At 59.4% G+C, this 23,372-nt stretch overlaps 1 protein-coding gene across 9 annotated transcripts in view; it reads left to right on the forward strand.

Moving 5' to 3' along the window:
• The window catches only part of PRDM16 (PR/SET domain 16), a 312,932-nt gene that overhangs the window by 240,810 nt on the left and 48,750 nt on the right, over positions 1-23,372 (forward strand). The gene's annotated exons all lie outside the window — the stretch shown is intronic.

Genomic DNA, 23,372 nt, shown 5'->3' on the forward strand with positions numbered 1-23,372 from the left:
GGGGAGGCCGGTGCTGGAGATCTCGCTCTCCGGAGGAGCAGAATTGTTGCTCTCGTTGAGCCCCCTCCCCTGTTTGCAGAGCGCTGAGCAATGAAAGCCTGAGCTGGCCCTCTGAGTCCTTGTCACATGCAAACGTCCCTGGTCTTGCTCAAGCCCCAGGGCAGCCCCACCAGACAGGCACTGCCCCCATTTCACAGATGAGCAAGCCCAAGGCCAGGAAAGTGAAGTCAGGGGGCCAGGTCAGGCAGCTGGAGGTGATGAGCGAGCAGCTGGTCGGGGTGCTGCCCTGAGGGCAGGACAAACTCAGAGGCAGGGTCCTGGAAGCTGGCCACCTCACCGCCCCCCCTCCGCCAGCCCCGTGCACTGAGAACATCCCCAAACTGCAGAAATGTTCAGGGAACTGAGCCACCTGCTGTCTAGGTGATTGGGATGCTGGGTCTGCAAGCAGATGGGGCAGCTTTGCTTGGAGTAAACGCACAGGCCTGTGCCTTGCCCAGATGCAGGGCCCACACAGACACAGAGTGGGGTCTTCCAGGCCCTCGACCCTGGCCCGGCGGGAGCCACCATGATCCACAAGTGGGCACAGACAAGCTTCTGCCCCACAAACAGCCCCACGCCCAGAAGGAGGACCTGATGCCCAGGAAGCAGATCTTGTCTGCCTTGTTCGAGTGCTCCCGTGGGTCTCGTGCCCCCGCTCAGGCTGTGAACGGGGGGCCTCGTGGTCAAGCCCAGCCAGGAGCCACCTTGGAGAGAGAGGACACTTGCCTCCCTGGGAGCTGTGTTCTCTCTGCCTCTGGAGCCCTGCTGTGTTCGCGATGCCCTTTCTGAGTGAGCAGAACACCTCTTCAAAGCACCCGCAACGGCTATGTGCATCTGGCAGAGGGTCGTCTCTTCCTGAGAAGCCTGCCCGCCCTGGCTGGGCTGGAGAGGCTCCCACAGCCTCCTCCCCTCCCTGGTCCTGGCAGCATCGGCCGTGGGAACCACGGTGCCATCCATGGGGCCGAGCTGAGAAACCCCACCAAGGTGCCTGGGGGCATGCCCTCCGCGTGGCTCACATGCAGAGTTTTTTAGAGCCTTGGGCCTCCCCCCAGCCCCCCTCCTCCCTTCCCTGGATCCAGAAAGCACAGTTCTCCCTACAGGCCCCAGGCGAGCACCCCTGGGAGAGATGCAGATGGCTTCCACAGAGACAGCCCTCCCGGATCCCGCTCTGACGATTAACCCACTTCTCGGCAGAGCGGCTCACGGGCTCCCAGGGGTCCGCCTGTGATGGAGGAGCAAATACCAGTGGTTCTCAACCACGGGCCACATTGCCTTCCACGAGACACTGGCAATGCCCACAGACAATTTTGGCTGCCACCGCAGGGTAGAGCCCAGGAACACTGCTTGCCACCCAGCGGTGCCCAGGACAGCCCCCAACAGCAGAGTGCGGTCCGCAGCGGGGAAGTGGAGAAGCCCGACCCGAGGCTGCGGTCTTAATGAAGCCAGACCACTGACCTGTATTCACGCTGTTGCGAAACGGCACCCCAGGGTGGATCTTGCTGGGCGTTCAGTGTGATGCCAGGGGATCTTGCTGGGCGTTCAGTGTGATGCCAGGATTTGAGAACATAGAAGCCATTGCTCCTGAAGGAAGCCGCGTGCAGGCAGCGCCCACGGTCCCACGGGCCTTGGCCCTCGTGGGCTGTGCCTGTTCCATTCCTGTGCACCTGCTCTGACCTCGGGGCTCAGCGTGGACCATGCAGCCCCGGTTCAGTGGGCCCTTCTCCACCTGGGAGGGCGGTTTGTCCCGGGTCCCCAAATGCAGATAAACGTCCCCCTCAAACTCCAGGCTCAGTCTCCAGGAACTTGGATAAGCCGACCAGAAAGGGGTTTTCTCCAGACACAAGACCCTCACCCGCCCTAAGTTAAGAGGGCACTTAGGGGCGAGCCCCGGACAGCATGAGCCGCCGTAGGAAATCTTCTACCGCCGACCCTCGCCCTCCGCCCTGCCAGGGCCTCCGCGAGCAGCAGGGGTGAGGACGCCCGGGGCCAGAGGCTCTCCCACCAAGCCTGGGAAGAGGCAGGGAGGGACCTCTCGCCACCCCCCACGTCTCAGAGTGTGACAGCAAGAGCAGTGGCCTCCCGGGACCGCACAGCACATGGGGCACCAGAAACTAACACACCACACCTGCACCAGCAGCAGCGAAGACAATTTGGCCTGACACTAGGATATGATGTCTGATTTCCACCTTATTCCATGTCGACCCTGCGTGGCGGTGCATGCCAAGACAGGAGGTGGGCTCACTCCTAATTCAAACTGTTCTGAGGGAGGCAGACGCTCCTCGGTGCCCGAGGGGAAGAGAACCTTGTGGGGCTTGAACACGGGCCAGCACCCGCGACTCGGAGCCAGACAGAGGACGCTGATGCCATCACGGCTAATATTGTCACCGGGGGTCGGCCGGCCCACGGCCTCCATGCCCGCTGCCGCCTTCAATATATATTCGTTGAATTTTTAAATTCAGCACCATTATGTACGCTCAGAGGGTCAGGGGCACACACTGAACCGGGGTCATCCCTTGGGGGCCGCCCAGCTCCTGGATGGGGCCGCCCCCTCTCCCAGGCACTGAAGGACATTAAAACAGCCCTTCCTGAGCCTTGCACTCGAGGCCACGAGGACGTGCCCGCCGCCGGGGGCTCAGGGCCAGGGTTCCGGGAAGAGGCCCCAGAGCAGGACCCGCGGCCACCCCACCCCCGGCAGCCGCCGTCCGGGAGGCCAGCCCGCCATCTGCAGGAAGTCTCTCTCCCGCAGCTACTCCGGGGCTCGGGTTTCACTCTCTGTTCCACCTGTCACCCCTGTTTATCCTCAGCAGCCCTCTCCACGCCATCCTTCGGGCCTGCCTTTAAAGAGTCTTCAGAAAACTGTTGGCAATCGCAACTTCTTTCCCCCCTGGAAAAAACAAACAAACAAAAAAACCCGTGTGTCCTCTGTGTGACTGCAGGGTGGCGGCCGCAGAGCTCACGCACGGAGGACGAAGCCAGGACAGCAACAGCCTTGCTGGAAAGTCGGTTTTGTTCGCGAGTTAGCCCCGGACAAGCGCCTCACGTGGGCAGTGTGCAAGGACTCTCAGAAAACGGATGCTTGACACAGGCTCTTGTCTGGGCACGACTCGGGCCCCACGTGCAGATGGGCACGCTCCGAACACAGACGCCGCGGTCGGCAGATGTAATGCGCTCCACGCTTCCTATCAGCCGGCCACAGTCCCTTGTCCCTAATTGTCACCTATTTGGAAGCTCTGGAAATGAATCAGACGCTTCTTTTATCCCGTCATCTGGGACACGGCGCGTTAACGCTGACCCTATGTGCAGAGCTTGCATGTTCGGCCAGAGACTTCCGGCGGGGGATGCCTCCCACTGCAACAGGGGCCGGTCGCCACTGGAAGCAGCCGGATTCTTCTAGAACTGTGCGGCTCTGTGTTCTCGGACAGAAGGTCCTGTCTGCAGGGAGGGAGGTCGCGGCGCCGTGTGAGGGCCGTGTCCCCTCCTGTCGGGGTCATTGGTGGCTCGCACTCGTCTCTGGCAGACAAGCCCCTGGCAGGGGCGGGCAAGTGTGAGCCGGGCTCCACTGGGAGAGCACGCTCAGCGCTGCGTGGCTGGGGGGTTGCTGGCCTGCCCTCACTGGTGAGGACGCAGGGCCAGCTTCCGGCGCCGGACGCCGCGTTCCTTGGGAAGAGGGGAGACCTCAGCGGGCCGGGCGCTGTGCCGGGCAGGGTAGCGGCCCCAGTGGGAGCAGAGCCTGTCTCGGCCAGCGGCAGGGACGGCAGGAGCCACCGAGCCACGGAGCCACGCCGCGCACGGACCCTCCCGGGGAAGTCACAACAACGATGCCCAACGCGAGGTGTGGTCCCGCCGCAGGAGGCAGGGAACGGGCCACAGGCCACGGTTCCGCGCTTCCTTTTCCGCGGCAGACCCGCCTCGGCGCGACAGAGTGAAGACACTGGCTCAACAGTCACGGCCACGTCAGCACAGCATGCACCACGGAGCAATGTGAAAAGCCTTTCGGACGTGGGCAGCGGCTTTAAAACCATGGTGTTCCGGTCCCAGGTTTCAGCTCTGACTGCGGTGGGAGAACGGGGCCCCCCGACTCTCCATTGGAGGCTCTGCCTTGGAGCCACGGACCTGCTTTAACTGTCAGCCGGTGGGGGGGGGTCCCTTCCCGTGACCCCTTCCCCATGGCCCCGTTCAGCCTGCAGGCCTCACCCGCACACCAACGCCCAGCAGGAGCTGAGACGGGGGAGCAGAAGGAGATGGGGCCCCCGCCGACAGTGAAGCCACACGGGACCCAGAGCCAACACTGCAACATGAACTACCTAGAACCTTCTCCAATGCTCCAGGAGTTTGGGGAGCCCCACTTCAACACTCAGCCCCTTCAAGCCTGTGTGGAGTCCAGGATAATCATTGTTTGGTTAACGGGGGGGAAAGCTAACACAGAGCTTTGTCAGACACAGTGATCTGTCCGTGGTGTAGTCCAGTGTTACCCAGCTATAACCCTGAAGTCCATTTTGGGCGTAACACCCGGCAAACCCCGACTTCCTCGGAGGAAGGAGCAGTTGAAGAATAAGACCGAATGTGTCCCGGACTTTGGGAAAAGGCCCCAAACAGGCCAGGGAGTAGAATGAGCTGGAAGGAGTTTCGGCAGGCGGGAAGCGACGAGGCCCAACTGGCCACAGCCCCGGGATGTCCGCGTGGAAGGCGAGGGAAAGCACCCCTCCTGGCTCGGTCCCGCTTCCCAGCAAGACGCCTCTGCCGGGAGCCTGGGGCAGACACATATCTGGGGACCGCGTCCTTCCTCCTCCCACAGACGCCTCATTCCCCTCCCGGCATTTATAGCGCAAATCTCAAATCCCGCTGGGAACTCTGTAACCAGAGGGGACGTGGTGACGTGGGGCTCGGCCGCTCTGTGCGCAGGGCGTCCTGCAGGTCCTCTGCTGAGAACCAAGGGGATGTCGAGAGACACGGCTGTGCAGCCACACATCACGGTTCCTGCAAGAAGAGGAAGAAACTGAACAGAAGACCCACTGGGTCGGGAGGCTCCCGGGAGGTCAGGAGCTGGGACAGCGAGGGCACAGGTGGGGCCGGCAAGGCGGAGGCTGCACGGCCACGAGACGACCAGCCCGGAGGTGGCTTGCGGACATGGGGTTCCAGGCTTGCCTGCCTGGCCAAGGGCATTGGGAGCTTGATTTAAAAGAGTTCGTCTCCTTCTAAAGAACAGGAGGTTGTCTCTCCAGAACTCCCTGAAAAGCAGGGATTTGAAGGCACCACCACGTGCAGCCTTGTTGCTTAGAAGGTGGTGAAGGGCCCCCCGTGAAGGCTCCCCAGGGAGGAGAGGGAGCGACCCAGAACCTGGGCGGCTGGAGGCAGCCCAGGGGCTGTCTGACCCCGCGGATCCAGGTGTGTGAAGAGAGGACCCGCGGGGGCCAGCCGGTTCTCAGCGGGTCAGGTGCCAGAGGCCGCCATCTTCCCCCGACAAGGGGAGCGTTGGAGGGGCCGCACAGCCCGTGGGCTGGCGTCCCCGCGATTCCTGTCCATCTGCTGTCCCTGCCCTGGGACAACTGGTTCAACCATCCACCTAAAGCGGACGCACCGTCCCTGATTCAACATTCCGCGGGGAGGTGTTCATTTCTGGGGAATCCCGCCCCCTGTGGAGAGAGTCCCTGAGTGGACGGGCCCGGGGGCCTCGGGGAGGAGCCCAGACGAGCACGGGTGAGCCGAGACTTCCAGGTCCTCCCTGGGCCCCGCGTGAGGCTGCTTCGCCCGTGCCTCATTCACAGAGTCTTCGTTTAGGAGAGTGTGATCCAGCCTCAACACTCGCAGGGACATGCAGTCCTTAGCAAGCAACCCTGACCCCCAGAAAGGCCCCTTCCAAACAGTTCCCAGCACTGGCCCCCAGACAGCACAGCCCGGAAGCTGCCGCCTGATGGTCGCCTCCCAAAATGATGACAGCAGCCCCACGGAAATGCTTCCGGGAGCTACATGTCGAGACGAAAATCCTTTTTGAAGAAGGTAGGAGGCAGGAGGAAAAGGACCCAAAACAAGCCAAACCCAGATCCACACAGGTCCCACCTCCGGTGAAAACCACCCGAGAGCAGGTGCCCCCAGATCCGAGACCAGAGGCACCCAAACGAGCAGCCCAGGGCCTCCTTAGAAGCATGGGGAAGCCACGTCTTTTCTTGGGGCCGGGCTGTGATTTAGGCTACGGGGGCCCTGAGCATGGGAACTCCCAGATGAAATTCCAAGTGCTGCTCCCTCGTGGCTGACACGGGTTCACGTCTCCAAGGGCTTCAGGCGGGCGTCTGGACGGGTGTAGCGCTCAGACCAGCCCAAGCCCACCCCATTCCCACCTTGGCGTGGGAGTTCCTCTGCTCAAGAAGCTTTTCCTCCCGGTGTGAGGTCTGGGGTGCAGGTCTGTACTGTAGGTGGTTCAGTGGGGCTCTTTGGGGCTCCTGGTTTGTTTGCCATCACGTAGACCCCAGCGAGCGGCCTTTGGAGAGCTCACCTTGACCTTGCCACTTGAGAACACACGGGGGCCTGGTGATGGCCCAGGTGGTGCTCATGCTGGGTCACAGCCACCCCGGCCAGGGTGCTTCTGGATGAGGCCGGCAGCTCACTTCCCAATTCCTTGTCCAGTTCAGCCCAGGCTAACGGAAACTCTACGTCCAGAATACCCACTCCCCGCGCCCTGGCAACGGCCTAGTAATGACCCTGCGCCCCTGCATGCGGCCCCCTGGCGCAAGAGCAAAATTGAACCAGGCTGATGGCCACAGAGTTATTTGCTGCCAGAGCAGTGACTTCTTGCCCCGCCCCACTGCCCCAGGCAGACAGGAGGGCCTTCTGGAAACCAGAGTCAGAGCACAGCTGGAACTGTCATGGTCCGGCCAGGAGGACCAAAAGCCTGACATAGGGGCCCACTCCTGCCCAAGACCCCAGAAAGACACTTTGCTTCTTAAGGAAGCAAAGTGTTTTCAGGCAGCTCAGTCCTTTCGAGCACCGCTCTTCCCACACCTGTGCATGCTGCCTCTGGACCGAGCAGAGAACCCCCAGGACAGGGCTGCACGTGGAGGCCAAGGGGAGCAGAAGTGCAGGGCTCCCCTGGATAAACAGGGTTCGACCCGGCCAGGGAGCAGCTGGGCCAGTGGGCAAGGCCATGCAGGAGGAGGGGGGCTGAGAAGCAGCCTGGAGTCCGCGGGCTGTGGGTCCCCTGTGGTCCGTGCGGTGGGGGACATGCAAGTCGAGTTGCAAAGACCTTGCCTGGCTGCTGGGGGGGGGGGCTCCTGTTGGATTCCCACTGGCTCCACCGGCCTGCAGCCCCTCCTCTGCCCCCCGCACAGCCCGTGCTGAGCCACAAACATCCCCCGAGCACCTACTGTGCATGCTGCCCCGGGTCGCAGGTAGATCAGACGCAGTCCCATCTCTGAGTCGGGTCGGTCTCTGCTGGGCTCCACGGGGGCCGCCGACCCTCCCCGGAGGTCAGGGAGAGGAAAGGGGGTTTGGGGCTTCTCTTGGGAAGGAAAGTGGGAGATTTGCTGGCAACACCAGAGGCCCTCCTGCTTCTTCCTCATCCCACACCCAGAAGCCCCCTTCCCTTGCTCTGCAGCTGTGCACGAGGAGGGTGTCCCGGGGCTGCTTGGCATCCCTGAGGTCAGGCGAGGAGAAGAGACATGAAGGGCTCTGTGCTGGGCGGCAACAGCCCAAGCGTCGGCCGTGATGTCAGCCACAGGCCAGAGGGGTCAGGGCCCAGGGCTGCCACTGCACACACAAGTCATAAATACCGTCTGAGGGGCTCCTGTCACCTCACTGACGCCTGATTTCCATTCTGCAGCCACTGAAGGTGATTAATGAGAATTATCATGAACGCTAATCAGAGCCGTTTGGAGGAGGGCTGGGGTGGAAGGAAATGCCCCTTGTGGGGCTGCAGGGGCCACGCTGCCGGGCGTCGGTTGCATGTATGCGCATGCTAGGTGTGCACACAAACGTGCACGCAGGACAGGGCGCTCAGGCTGGCTGGTGGGAGCGGCTCTGGGCAGATGGGGAGGAGCCGACGCTTAGAAATAGGCCTTGGGGTGTCGTGAGCGAGGCTGCTCACACAGCCGGGACCACAGGCCTCCCATCTGAGCCCGGCTGGAAGGAATTCTCCCCCCACCTCCGAGCACGCTCATGACCTAACGTGCTTGGCAACCCGGACGGGCTTTGCACAAAATGACTGCGGTGTGGTGCCGGGTGGGCACCCCCGCAGGTTCCGTCTTCTTCCCTCAGCGTTCAGCCTTGACCACGGCGCTCAGCCCGCGGCTGCCCCCTTCCTGCCCTTCCCCGAGGAAGAGGCTGACCGCGCTGCCCAGCGGGCTTCCCTGCCCTTCGAATCCTCGCTCGGGTGTGGGGGGGCACCCGTGTGGCTTAAAGATACAAAGTGTCCTTTTATTGGAAATATCAATTCAGAAAGGGGCTAGTAGTAAGCTGAGAATATTTGGATAAACTTGACAGCCCTTACGACTAAGAAAGACCTTTTGTTCCTCCTAGAAAAAGGCTGTTGCACCACCCTGGGCTCGCTGGAGCCCTTCCAGAAAAAACTGAAGTGGGGGCAGAAAAATGATGAGGGTGTCTCGTGAAGGAGCTTTACTCGAGGTCGAATGTTTATTAGTATTTATTTTATTTTATTATTAGAATGTGTGGTTAACATCCTATCGCATCACACTGGGCCGTCACCGCGTCTTCGCACACCGAGCCTGGTCCGCCCCGGTCGGCGGGCGCACAAAGGGAACTCTGTGGCCCCGGGGGGCCATGGGGGGCTGCACCGGCGTGTTCTTTTCTCCACTTTGTGTTCAAGATGTCAGCCAGTTAAAGAATCAGCACACGGCTGCAGTGTTGGCGCTCCGAGGGGCACAGGGGGTCTCTGCAGCGGGGGGATGTGGCCGTCCCAGGAAGGGGGCCACCCCCCTTCCCGTGTCCACTGACAGGAGGTCGTGGGTGTGGATGGCAGGGCAGGTGTGGCCTGTGGCTTGGGAGGGGTCTCCTACAGCAGAGAGGAAGGTCAAAGACAAGCTCTTTGCTTTGCTGGCGGGGTGGGGGACCTGGAGAGGAGCTACCTTTCAGGTGACCCTCACGTCCAGCACACAGCCAGATGGCTTTTCAGGGGTCACTGGGACATGGTGGGGCTCCGATCCCCCCAGAAATGCTGTGCCCCAATGTCTGTTGTCCAAAACGTGCGTGCAGCCCTGCGGTTCTCCAATTTCATGGTTGTGTCTGGACTTAGCAGCTCCTCAAAGATCCTCGAAGATCCAGAAGCCACAACACGACAAAAATCTCAAACCTAATTTGAATCCTCTCCCACCCAAACATGAGAAGCTAAAGAGCCCCTCAGAGGCGGGTTGCTGGAGGAGACGCCGAGCTGGAGGAGACGCCGAGCTGGAGGAGACGCCAATGTCTAACCGCCGCCTGTCTGTGAACTGTTCACTGAAACTTCCCAGGATCTGAAGTCCGTGCAAATCCAGCCATGTCTCCACCAACCTCTGTAGAAAAGCCAAGGATGGAGGCTCTTCTCCTGGGTGGTTACGATGCAAGGACCCCTTGGTGTGTCTGTGGAGCACGCAGCCTTGGGAATCTGCCTCAGTGTGGTCATGCCCCATGCCATGAGACACGTGGCCGTGGGTCAGGCCAGCAAGCAGTCATCCTCTGGGTGCATCTCCCTGTGCCACGGTTCCTGCCCCATCCCTCCCCAGGGCACAAAGAGCCTGATTCCAGGACCTAGGATGGAGCTCTGTTCCCAGGGATAGCTCTACGTGACTTGCAACATCCCCAGGGGCCTTGACCAGGCCCCCAGACAGCAGCTCTCCGCGGAGCCATGGCACCATCCAGCCTGGAGTCCTCCATCACAGCCAGCCTCTGAGACTCAGAAGAAATGCACTTGACCACAGGGAGCTACACCAGGCAGCTGCCTAGAACTGCCCCCCCCCCCAGATTGTGCCAGGTTGCAAGTCTTAGTCTAAAACAGCACCCAGATGGCGCTGGGGGAAGCCACACAGGCAGCGGGGGCTCATCGGCAAACACGCCAGGTTGGGGCCTTGTACTGGCAAGATGCCAAATTCAGAACACCCCACAGACGCACCTGTGGCTGCAATGCGCGCTCCAAGATTTTAGGGAGATGATGGTTTCGGAGAGGATTTCTGCTTCTGCTATAGAATATAATACGTAAATGGGAAATATTGACCAAAATGGAGGTAGTCGTGTATTTTCAAGTAATTACACGTCTGAAGCTGGCTTTCACGATTTGTAGTTGATACAACAAATGAATCACCGGGATGGGGAGTGTACCTAATTTTAAATGTTTCAATTCTGTTGTATTTTTCATTATGTTGTTAAAACAGTAAATTGGGTGGTAAAATGAGGAAGCCTCGTCTTCAACACAAGGCACTCGGGAAAGAATCAACCTGGAGATCATTTTTACTGAAGAAATAATTTCAAAACGATCATCTAGAGGAGAGGACTGAACAAAAAATCATTGACAATACAAGTAAAGAGATACATTGTTTCGAGAGACATAGAACCTTCTAGAAAAGAGCCTATGCCTCAAGAGAAGGGAGGACTGTGTGCCATGCCTGGGAAACCACCAGCTCCCGACCTTCGAGGGATCGCAGAGGACCTCCTTGTCTGGAGTGGAGCTAGGTGCCGGCTCCCCTGACTAAGAACCCACGAGGCACCAAGGAGACCAGGTCTCCAGCACCTCCATCTGGAGGACGTTCGGGGGTCCTGGCCACCGGAGTGGGGCCCCATGAGCAAGGCCTGGGTGGGAAGACGTCAGAGGAAACTCTTCTGACCCATAGCTGTTCTCACTGTCCGTGGGGTGGGGGGGCCCAAGATCCAGAAAGCCAAGCTGGAACGGTGACCAGCACCCAGCCCTGCCCCCAGAGTTGGGGCCCCGAGGAGAGAAGGAGCCGTCCACCCTCACGGCTCCTCCTCCCGAGAGACCGCCTGTCCAATCCCCTGCTGGCAGCCCCGGCTCAGGACAGCTGAAGGGAGCCGCCCTGAGCCACGCTGAGCCACTTTAATTAAGCAGGCAGGGTGTTCTCTCTTCCCATGGGTTTATATTCACATCCTGACAGCATCAATAGAAACAGATCTGCCAGAATAAGTCATATATTCTTATATCACTCAAGGGAGGAAAGTGAATGCGCCCTCCCATCCTTTGCCTTTTTTCAAGTGAAAAAAAAAAATACAATAGCAGAATCCACAAAGAAAAATCCCCATTAAAATGTTCCCAGGCTCTTAAACACCCCCATTTAAATTCTGGGTAATCGGCTGCATTGTGTTGCCCCTGGGAGGGGCTGTGGGGTGGTGGGTGCCGTTCAGAACCATTTGTGTTGTATAAATGCTTGTGATTAGGTTTTTAATAAACCGTTTCGATTCTATTTCCTGGGCTTGAATAGATGTTTGAACTTGGCTGGTGTGGACCTGAAAGGGATCCAGGTAATATCATTGTGGGGGACATACTTCTAATTCCTTTGACGTATCTCGTCAGAGGTGACTGGCTGGAACATGGCTGGAACATGGGGAAAGAGGGAGCACTACTGAATTTAATTGGTCCCATTTGTCATTCAAGACTGACTTTGCCCACTTCTGTCTATGAATCATTTTCAAACTTGCCGATCAGACCAAATGCGCCCCTGGCTTGGGAAGGAAGCCGATTTTGGGCTCCCGGGGAGATGTCTCAGGCTGAGCTCACATCTGAGGGCAGGCCTGGCGAGTGGCTCAAGGTGCATCCCTGAGAACCTGGATGGCCTCTGGCCGGGATGACAGCTCGATAGAAGCCCATGAGTTCCAGAAAGCAGGCACCGCCATTCCCTGTCTGTCTTCCGCGTCTGAGACTCGGCGAGGGTTGGGTATGAGAGAAAGGAAGGGCCCATTAGGTTACGGTTACAGGACCCTGGGGCCTCGCCCCACTCAACCAACTAGACAGTGACCGAGCTCTGCGTCCCCTGGGAAGAAAGAAATCCTAGGAAGCAGAATCTTTACAACAAGCTATTTGGAGGAAAAGCACACCTCCGATCTCCCTAGAGCCAGAACAAAGGTGCAGACACAGGCCCAGGCCCACATTTTTGTGCACGTAGACCTGGGCCTTCTGGGGAAGGAACCAGCGTTGCCTATTTGCAAGGCATCCAAAGACAACACCATCTGCACCAGAAGCCCTCTGCCAATGACCATTTTTGTATGTCAAAGAGCAGCAAGAAGTGCTCCTTCTGGGGATTGGCAGGTATTTGCTTAGCTTTGGCGTGTTGAGATTTGAGCTATTTGCAGGAGCTGATCTCAAAACACAAGGCCTGATATGGAAGGCAATGAGTCATGGAGCTTCTCTAGACCGACGTGTCCCCAAGGAGGAAGAAGGATAGGCTCAGAGAGACTGAGTCAGTGGCAGGGGAAGCACTAAATATACCCAGTTGGCTCCATCCTGGCCACCTTGCTGAGAACCTACTGTGTGCTGAGTCCCACAGGATGCTGAGATGGACAAGTTAGCATGGCCTCTGTCCTGAGAAAGAGGATGCTGTCACATTGACCCAGGGGGGAATCATACTGTCACACTGGACCCCGGAGAAATTGCAACTCTGATTTCTAGCGAGGTAGGGCAGCTAGAAGGAGGGTGTATACTTCCCTGAGCAGAACCCATGGAGGAACAAGAAAGAAGGGGTCCAGAGTGTGACAGGGGGAGATGAGGAAAGAAAGATCCATTGGGCAAAGCACAAAGCCCTGTGGAATATGGTGAGGGGAGTTGCAGGTGTCCAGAAGCACCATCCCTATTTGTCTCCCAAATATTCCCTGAGCATCCATTGTCTGCCTGGCTCTGGGAAGCAGCCAGATGGAACAAGAATGCCATTGTCAGGGAAAGAGAAAGGAATGATGTGGACAAGACAGGGATGGCCCACTATAATCTGTACTGTGATGGGGCAGGGACCGTGAGGGCCCCTCAGAGGGGCCCACTCTGATGTGGGAGAGGTGTCCTTGTGTTCTGCTGCCTTTGCAACTCCTGGAAGGATGTTCCTTTATATCTCACTTTGGGAAGTGAAGGAAGCCAAAAGTGTCAGGGCAGGTCTGGAAAACTGTACCCCATCCATCCATCCTTCCTTCCATCCATCCAACCATCCATCCATCCATCCATCCAACCAACCATCCATCCATCCAACAATCCACTCATCTCTCCACCCATCCAACAATCCACTCATCCATCCAACAATCCACTCATCCATCCATCCATCCAGCAATCCACTAAACCATCCTTCCAACCATCTATCCACTCATCCATCCAACAACCTATTCATCCACCTATCTACTCACTCACCTACCATCTATCCATCCATCCATCCATCCACCACCTATCTACCCATCCATCCGACCATCCATCCAACCATCCACTCATCCATCCATCCATCCAACAATCCACTCATCCATCCATCCATCCATCCACCCATCCATCCATCCATCCATCCATCCATCCATCCACCCATCCATCCATCCATCCAACAATCCACTAAACCACCCATCCATCCATCCATCCATCCATCCACCACCTCTCCATCTGTTTATCCATCCATCCATCCAACCAACCATCCATTCATCCATCCATCCATCCATCCATCCATCCATCCATCCATCCATCCATCCAATAATCCATTCATCCAACCATCCAACCATCCATCCATTCATCCATCCAACAACCTATTCATCCATCTATCTACCCACTCACTTACCACCTATCCATCCATCCATTCATCCACCATCCATCCATCTGTCTATCTGTCCATCCATCCATCCACCCCTTCATCCATCCATTGATCCACTCATCCATCCATCCATCTAACAATCCACTTATCTGTCCATCCAACCATCTAACCATTCATCTGTCCAACAACCTATTCATCCATATATCTACTCACCTACCATCTATCCATCCATCTATCCATCCATCTATCCATCCATCCACCATCCATCCATCCATCCATCCATCCATCCATCCATCCATCTGTGGAGATGTTCAGTGAGCCCCAACTGAACACTAGTCCTTGGCAAGACTCTGGGGAAGTCTTAGTTCTTCTTGGCCAGCATCCTCAGGTAGAAGAGAGGTGAGAAGGATAAGACCAGCCAGGATATGAAGCACTGGTCCCCACAGATCATAAAAGGGGTGAGCCGGGCAGCCTGTACCCATCATCCAGCCTGTCTGCCACTTTCTTGCTGTGCAATGTTAGGCCAGTTACTGAACTCCTCTGTGTAAACTTTCCTCATCTACAAAGGTGGCTACAGCAGTGGCTGCCCCTTTGGGGGGGTGTGACTCGGTGTGACTCTCATGACTCTGCGGGGGGTGGCTGGTGGCTAGAGCAGTGATGACTACAGTGTAGCTGTCTGCACGGTGGTGGTGGCTGGAGGAACATGTCGCCTCCTCATGACCGAGTGTGGTGGGAAGAGCCCAATGGGCAGCCTCCGTGGAGATCATCTAGAGAGGAAGGGGTGGAGAAACTCTGAACCTCTCTCCACCCAGCCACGTCTGGTTCTCTGAGCAGTACATCTAGAAGTCAGTCCTGGGTGCAGCCTGCACAGTTGTCCACATAGACAGGGATGACCAAGAGGGTGTGAGGACAAGGCCCTGGACTTCTGATCACTGCTCCAAAGCTCATGGGCTGGAGGATGCAGAAGCCCCAGCCAAGGGACTGAGTTGGGCGAGAGGGTCTTTGGCGGACTTCTCAGCCTGGCTTCCACATTGGCTTCCACACTTGGGGCTTTTGTCCAGCAAGAGAAAGGTCCCGGGGAACGTGCTGGCTATGCTTAGAAATCTCCAGCCCCCGGTTTGCAGCAGCTCAGCTGCTGTGAGAATTCCTCCTGCACCTGCTGCGGGGGGGGGGGGGGGGGGGGATGCCTACTCACAAGCTTTGCAGTTTGTCACCATCTGTGTGGCCAGAGAAGGGTTATGAATGTGACACCTTTTGGGGCCTCGCATCAACTTGACGGTGGAACCACTTCCTGTGGGCAGACCCTGGGCTCTCGCCTACCCCTGGGCAAGGATGCCACAAGGGTTTGGTTTGGTTGTTTGGGCTTTTTTTCCAATCTTTTTTATGATCAAGAACAAAACAAAAGTGTCTCACTTCAGAATGTCGCAGCTGAGTCTGTGGTAATATGCAGCCCTTAGGCTCAGAGACTTCTGCTCCTGACCCAACTTCAAGTCAAATTAGGGTTGGAAAAAACGTTTGGGCTGTTAACATTTTAACCACATCAGCCCAAGGGGCAGGGGCGGGCCGGCCGGGGCCTGGGAGGGGCGTGTATGTGGAACCTGCCAGCTGGGGGACTTCGCAAGCCAGGCCAGGGCTTGGGGGGCTTCTCAGCGCTGGTAGCCCTCACCTGCCCAAACTGTCCCAGGTGTCAGCAAGTCGGTGGCTCTTCGTGGCTCTGCCCTGCCCTGGGCATCAAACCCCTGGTTAGCCTCCAGGCCCAGCCACCAGCAGCCGAGTCAGATGTGAAATTTCTACCCCGCCAGGAGCAGAACACCCGTGAGCCAGGGCAGAGTAGGGCTGGGACCCTCTGCACTGGGGTTTGCTGGGGGCCCTGGTGGGACCCTGCTTCTACACATGGGCACCCACAAGACGGCTCTCGCTACCCCCATGCTGTCCCAGCTCGGGGCGGGGGTGCACATAGGCACAGAGCATTTGCACCCAGATTATACCTGGATTATTTGAGGTCAGAAACCTCTGCAAGACCCGCTCTGCCAAGTACCACCGTTGTGACTCCAGCTGTCCCCTCAGAGGGTCAGAAGGAAGGGAGGCCCAGGGTCTGAGGTTGCTTGCTTTCCTGGGCGAGTTCAGGCCACACAGCGTGGGCCCCACTCACTTCTCGGCAGCAGACAGTAGGCACCTGGGGCTCCCCCCTGGGGGTGAGAGCAGCTGGGTATTGGGTGTGAAGAACCCCCTCCATCCAGCAGTGGGGAGTGGCTGAGGCTTCATGGGGACGTAGGTCCAGTCCTGGGGTGTTGGGTTCGGGACTGTCCACAGGGAGAGGACAGAGCGGGACCCAGGCGCCGGTATCAAGTCAACCCAGTTGTTTTTCCTGGGAAGTGTGGGTAGAGTTTGACCCACTCCAGTGTCCTTCTGGGGTTGGCTGGGAGGAAATGACGTCACCACGGATGGAGGCGGGCCCCCGGCCAACACACAGGCCTCCCTGCAGGGATGTGGAGAATGTTAGCATTGGGCTCGTCCATCGGGAGCTCTGGTGCCGAACCTGGGGTCCCAGCTGTCTCCCGGGAGGGGGCTGGGCCAGTTCCTCATCAGTGCACCTGCTTCGATGTCCCCTCCTGCCTCCCCTCCACCCCACTCCCAATGGAAACCAGGCTGTCACACACAGGGTGCTCACCTTCTGGAAGAACTCTCCATTCGATCACAATGCAGGACACATTTAAGGAGGATGCACCTGTAAACAGGGCCCCCCCCACTACAGAAATTCAGTTTATAGACAACGTCATAGGTGAGAGGCTCATGCAATCATGTGCTCCCATCAGTGACGGCTAAAGACAGAGCCTCCGGGCACAGTGGCCCCCGGGGGGTGGTTATAGCAGCCTGCTACCCCCCGGGGGGCGGGGCAAGGGGAGCCTTGCCTTCAGCCTCTGGCTCAGCAGGCCCCATCGGGATACTGGCGCAGGTCTGTGACAAGGGCCCTCTCCTGCTGGGGGCTGATGCTGGGCCCAGGGTTCTCTGCAGTGACCAGGGGCTTTCTCTTTGGAAACACCCCAGAAAGCTCCAGAAAGCCCCACACACGAGTGGACAACAGGGCTCTTGAAGGGAGACACAGAAGATGGAGTCTCTTTGCTGGGTATCCCTCTCCTACTCTTGGCGAGAGCTGGTTTGTCCCCTTTGGGGTCCTGGGGCCACCCCTTAAAGATTCCTGGTTGACCAGGTGACTACTTCCTGACCACCCAAAAGGCCCAGGGAAGGGCCCTGCTTCTGGCCAGTACCCTTGTCACCCTGCGGTGGGCAGAGCCCCCAGCCTATCTCTGAAGAGCCCACAAGCAGGTGCAACCAGCCAGGGAAGTCACTGCCCCCACAGCCATCAGTAGCCAGAAATACGGCCCCACAGCGCACACACACTTGAACACACTCGGGGCCAGGCACCGTGTGGGCCCGAGGCTCCACTTTGGGTGTCTTCAACAAGCTTCCAAGGAGAAACCAACCGTTCACACTAGTGCACCCCCGTGTGCCGAGCCACAGGCCTCCACACGGCCAGAAATCAGGAGAGAGGCTTTCTGGTTCCCAAGGAGAAACTGAGGCAGGACCCCAGACAACACCCCCAGGGTTGTCAAATGAAGAATTATGTAATTTCAGAGCTGGGAAAGCACGTGGAGTTCAAAAAGTCCAGCCACCATTCTGAGCACCCTGAAGGGATGGCCACCAAGTCCTCCTTGAATTCCCCCAGTGACGGGGTGCTTGCCCCTTTGCAAGGCTCCTTGCCCACCTCACAGGCTGCCTGTGGGGACGTCTCAGCTGCTGGGCCTAAGGTCTGCACAGACCTCACCGCCGCCACCGTCACTGACCCCTCTGAGGGGTTTTTCATTCCTTTATTTCCTTGGACACTTGAACTTGCTAGTCTGGTCACCATTTTGCCGGTGTGTCTGTCTTGGGTCAGGACCACAGCCCATGGCTGATGGACATACATTTGGGAGGAAGCCCAGCCCCCAACCGTGCCCTCAGCCCACAGAGTGCAGGGGACACCCCTGGAGCGGGGTCGTGTTCAGCTCACACCAAGAGCCCGTGAACGGGGTTCTGCCCCAGGCAGCTCAGAAGAGCCCTGCCGGGCCCTTCTCCTTGTCCCCTGTGCTATTGACGATCGGGGAGTCTGAGTCCCACTCAGGGGACCCGGGGAGGGCTCGGGTGCAGCACGACACCAGGCTGAAACTCTGTGCTTCCCCCACAGCTTTCTGAGAACCCCACCGCTGCTGGGAGGGTCTCCCCGCCTGGGCAGGAGAAGGGGAATGAACATCTGAGTCTGATGGGAGGATGGGAGGGCCGGAGTAGGAGGCAGAGAGAGCCGAGAGGAAGCCCAGCGGCGGAAGCAGGCTTGGGCGCCCAGCCACGCACCCCGGGAGAGCCGCACGCCCGCGTGTCTGGGCGCCTAGCGGGAGACGGTCCGGGAACCCTGCGCGCTCTGCGTGGCATCTGGTCGCCTGAGGAATTGCTGGGCTGTGGATTTCTTCAGATTTTTGAAGGCATTTGTGGCTCCACAACACTACGGGGATCTGGCTTCGGGGGTCTGGCTCTAAACAGAGGCTGTGCGCCTTGCGGGCTCGAGAGCAAAGCCTCCGGCGTGAACCGTCAGAGCCCGTGCCGGGCGCCCCAGCTGCTTCTTGCACCACCCTCATCCTGCACCGTGCTCTTAGGTCTCTGTGACCAACGACCTTGGCCCTTGTCTCCCCGAAATACCCCAGCCTCTGCTCGGGAGGCGATCTGGGAGCCCCACCCAGCTTCTTCTGGGCAAAGCCCCAGAAAACATGGGCTGTCTAGCCCCTGTTTCTGCACGAGCTCAGGAGCCAGGCTGGCCTCTGTCTTAGGGAAACGGCCTCCACGAGCTCTACCTGTGTTTCCTGGAAGCAGCCCCCTTCTGGCCTGCAACCCCCCCCGCCCTCCCTCCCCCTCTCTCCCCCACCTCCCTCGCAGCCAGAGCAGGTGGGGGGGCCAGGCCCACGACCTGCCTGCCGGGACTCCTGTCTGCCGTATTGCTGGTTAGTGCTTGGTCCTATCACCGCCAAGCCCCATAATGAGAGGCAGGACGGGGATTTATGAACTCATCCAGGCTCCGTGTCCGCACCCGGACAGAGGTGTTTCCAGAATGCTTTTCCCCTACCTCCTTCTGTCACAAGAATGGACTTTCTGTTTCAGCTACTCATGGACCCCATAAATCATAACCACGGTGTGTGTGTATATGCGTGTGTGCGCCTATGGACAGAAAAGAGACCCACGCGGCTGTGTGGGCCCTTAGAGAAGGGGTTGGGGTTGGAGAAAGAGGCCCTCCCCCATTGCCCCCACCACTGCCACGGGCGGACACCGTGCCCGGGCTTCCATGGAGCCGCCTGACTGCCCCAGACTGGGGTGGCGGGAGGGCAGACTCCCAGGCCCACGCCTTGCTACATGCTCAGAATCCATTAGGTGAGCTGACGACAGACGCCTTGGCATTCCCGCCTGTGTGCACACCCCGGACGGGGCCGGTGGCTGGCCGGACCTATTAAATGTGAGAGAACCAGCCCAGCAGAGAGCCCACAAATTAGAAGTGCAGGAAACCTCAAATGATGTGCAAAAAAAATTGTCAAGGTTACGAGAATTTTTCCATCCTTTTGCTTCATAACTCAGCATTTCTGATGGGGGTGATTTATGAGCTGGGGGACCTGGCAGGGGGACCAGGGGTGGGGAGGCCTGTGAGGCTGAGTGGGGAGAATGGGCAGGAGGGCAGCTTCCTTTGGAGGCTCTGGGATTCCCGAGGCTCGGCCCCAAATAACCTGGAGCAAGGCTTTGTATTGGGATCAGGCAGGAGAGCCAGATTTCAAATCTGGGAAGAGACTCGGCCCCAAGGCCTTGGAGGCCCCTGCTGGCTAAAGGGGCCAGGAGCCCAGAGGAGGTGCCTGGAGGGCTGGGCCACCCCTTCCTCCCTCCTCGTGCATCCTGCAGCATCGGGGCTCAGGCCTCATCCTTCCCATGCACTTGTGACTGTCTTGGCCTCCTGGGGCCAGAGCAGGCCTCAGCCCTGCCGCCAAGCTGGGGAGGGGTGGCCTTCACCTATTCCACGGGCGCTGGAGTGTCTCACTGTGAAAGAGGCAGAGAGAGGGACCTGTGGTGTCCAGGCCTGTGTTCCCAACTCCAGGACCCTGCAGGTCTTGGAGCAGGCACAGAGACCCTCCCTCTGGCCCCTGATGCAGCTCCAGAGCCCCGCTCCTGGCACCTCCATCTCTTCTTATGGGAAACGGGACAATACCAGCCCCTTCCTCAGAGGCCTGTGGTGACCGGGGAGCGGTTGCGAAGGCACAAAGAAAGACCCGTGCCCACGCCGTGGGCACTTGGTGTGAGCTTCCCAAAGGCCCAGCTCAGCCACTGCAGAGTCCCCGGGGGAACACGGAGAGATGAAAGGAAGGGAAGCAAGGGGGAGGCAAATGTCTGCACCCATTTCTCCCTTTCTGGAGTCCGAGAGGGCACGGGCCCGTGCACCACAAGCAAGAGCCAGGCCTGCGGTGTCCTGCCCGCCGAGCCGGAGGCACGGGCCCCGGGTGCCCAGGGAGCACTTCCCTGGTCTGAAGAAGAAAAACAGCAGCTTCCTAGGCTCCGGCCCCTCCGTCTCACTCCATTATTCAGATGGGCCCAGGTGCGCCGTGGTGAGGCCCCTGATGCCCAACCGTGATGGCAGACACAGGCCTGGGCCCTCTCCCCATGCGTGCACTGCTGGTTCAGGGCCCCCACACCAGGGCTTCTGCCTTCTCTGGAGGAAAGGGACTGCAGCTCACTTGACGCTGCTCAGAGGAAGGGTTTCAGGGAGAAGGGGTTTCCTCCGACCCTCAGCGCCTGCCAGGAGGTAACTCCCACCCCGTGACCAGCCAAATGGTCAGGGGCTGGGGGACCAGGTTTTCTGGGTTGAAGGGGGCGGGGCATTTCCCAGGAGTCACCAGGAGGGAAGTTGCTGGCCCGAGTGGAAACACACCGGAGCTGCACCCGGACAGGGACAGGGACACATCGGTGTCCGTGTGGCTGAGTGACCAGCCCTTCACACACGCTTGAGGGACCCGCAGCGGTTTGCCCAGCACAGGGAAGGGTTAGGACACAGGGGCCAACCTACGGGAAAGAGACAGGCTGGTCGGACCAGGCCCGAGCCAGCTCACCGGAAGGCAGGGCTTGCCCATCGAGAAGCGTTGCCCGTGGTGCCGTGGGGTCACAGACAACCAGGCCGCCAGCAGCGCGGTGGGCTCCTGGGCACACAGGGGTGCTCGCAGTGGGGTGTGCTGCCTCACAGACGGCAGGCATGGGGGGAGGGGGGTGGGGGCAGGACCCCGCAGGAGCCCGAGCACCACAGGCAGTTCGGGTGCCTCTGCTCTTCCTCACCCGCCCCCACGACAAGTCCCTGGGGCACCCGAAGGATCAAGCACCCTCTCTGGGGTGACAGAGACAGGGGGTCAGCAGAGGAGTTGCCCCCCATGTGGCACGGAGCTCCCCTCCTGGTAGAAAGCCAAGAACCCCTTGGGGAGGGAGCCTGCAGGACAGAGTCCCCGCCCGGTGTCAGGGGCTTGGCCTGCAACCCCCAAGTCTGCGTTTGAGACCCGCATCCCAGGACCTTCCCACGCGGGGCAGTGTGGGGAAGACAGACGGGAGGGGGCCGTGGAGGAAGGTGGTACAGAAGGACTTGGAAGGGAAAGGACCCCCAGGGAGGGTGCAGGCTCGGGAAACTGGGGCCTCTGGTGGGGGCAGGTGGGCCCCACAGGCTGCCTCGGGCCACTTCCTCATTGGGACTACTTTGTCTTTTCCCAAAAACACAACGGGCTGCCCCCCACCCCCACTGGAGTGTCCCTCACACACTCACACTCACACACACTCACCCGTGAGCAAACGGGATGGAGAGGCGCTTCCAAGCACTTAGAGCAGGGATTAGCTAGTTAGTTAGGGATTACTCCTACCAGCCACTTGGGGAGACGGCCTCATGCCCGTCAAGGTAAAGCAACAGGCCTGAGGCTACAAGTAGAGGCCCCGAGGGGCGGCGGGCAGGGGGTGGGGGCAGAGCCGGGCAGCCAGCACCTCTTCCCCAGCCTGTGCCACGGGCACGGGTGGACAGAGAGGGAGGCCGTGGGGTGGGCACCCCGCAGAGCCCGGGTCCCCGCGGGGGGGAGGGGGTGCATGTGTTCTGGCCGCTCAGCCCCCTGTCCTCCCTACAGCGCTGCTGCCCCATCAGTTGAGATGCCTCGAACCACAGGTTTTGCTTTGTGGGTCTTCTCTGCGGGTTTCCTGCAGTTGGGCTTGGAGGCGCAAGGGGAGGCCCCTCAGAGGCATTAGTGCCCAGAGAGGGGCCCCTCCCATGTGGGCCTGTGGTCCTCCCCCTGCCGGCCAGCCCACGGTGGCCTCCTGATGCCCCCCGTGCCCCCTGGCGCTCCGAGGGTCTAGACACAGGCGGCAGAGGGCTGGGGGCTGGACAGAGGGCTTCTCTGTGCCATGCTGCCCCTCCAACCCCACCCATCTCTCTGTCTCCCCGCTGGTTAGGACTCCTGGCCCCTCTCTCCTCTCTCAGAAGTAGGCCCATTTGGGAAAAGCCCCCCCAGAAAGGAGAATCACAGATCCGAGGCACCCAGGTTCCAAGTCCCTTCCGGATCAGCCTCCGGAGACGTCAGCCAAGCTGGGCCCAGGCCTATCGGCTCTGAGACTTGTCGTGCGTGGAAGGGGCTGCGTGGGCTCCAGGAGGGGTTTCCGGGAGCCCCTCGTGTGCAGGGGCAGGTTCTGTGCATCCTACAGCAACACTCCTGCCTCCCAGAACCGTGTTTCCTCGTGGCCCAGAGTCCAGGCGCAGCCCTTGGCCATTCAGAGAGTGTCAGTGGACATCTGGGGAGCGTCTGAACTGTTACAAAGCATTCTGAGTCGCTGGCCAGAAGTTGCTTCTCCAGGCCTCGGGGGGACAGCCTCTTGCCCTTCCCAGGTCCCTATTATTCAGAACAGGCCCTTGGGACACGCTCCAGGGATCAGAGGTAGTGACCTGTCGCAGCAAAGACCGAGGCCTGTGGTGACCGGGGCACAGGTGTCCTGGTGGGCCGGGTGTCAGAAAGATCTGGTAAAGTCAGGGCAGGGGGTAGTGACCTGTCGCAGCAAAGACCGAGGCCTGTGGTGACCGGGGCACAGGTGTCCTGGTGGGCCGGGTGTCAGAAAGATCTGGTAAAGTCAGGGCAGGGGGTAGTGACCTGTCGCAGCAAAGACCGAGGAGACCGATTCCTCGGAGAATCGGTCAGCAAAGACCGAGGAGACCGAATCGGTGCCTGGAATCGGTCTCCTCGGTCTTTGCTGCGACAGGTCACTACCCCCTGCCCTGACTTTACCAGATCTTTCTGACACCCGGCCCACCAGGACACCCCTGCTCACTAGGACACACCAGACCTGGATACCCCCTCCTACTTTGAGGCTTCAGCCCCTCCCTCATGCCCTCTAAGAGCTGGGGCTGGACTTCCCAGGAAGTTGGCCCAAGATGCTGCTGGCTCCCAGGCTCTGGATTCAGAACCCGGAGCAGGCACTGAACAGAGCAGGTGTGGGGATGGGAGGGGACCCTGCTGCAGCTTCCCCGCAGGGTCCAGAGGTCCAACGGCGTCCCTCTCTCAG

Source organism: Zalophus californianus, chromosome 4, assembly GCF_009762305.2.
Source record: "Zalophus californianus isolate mZalCal1 chromosome 4, mZalCal1.pri.v2, whole genome shotgun sequence".
Taxonomy (NCBI): domain Eukaryota; kingdom Metazoa; phylum Chordata; class Mammalia; order Carnivora; family Otariidae; genus Zalophus; species Zalophus californianus.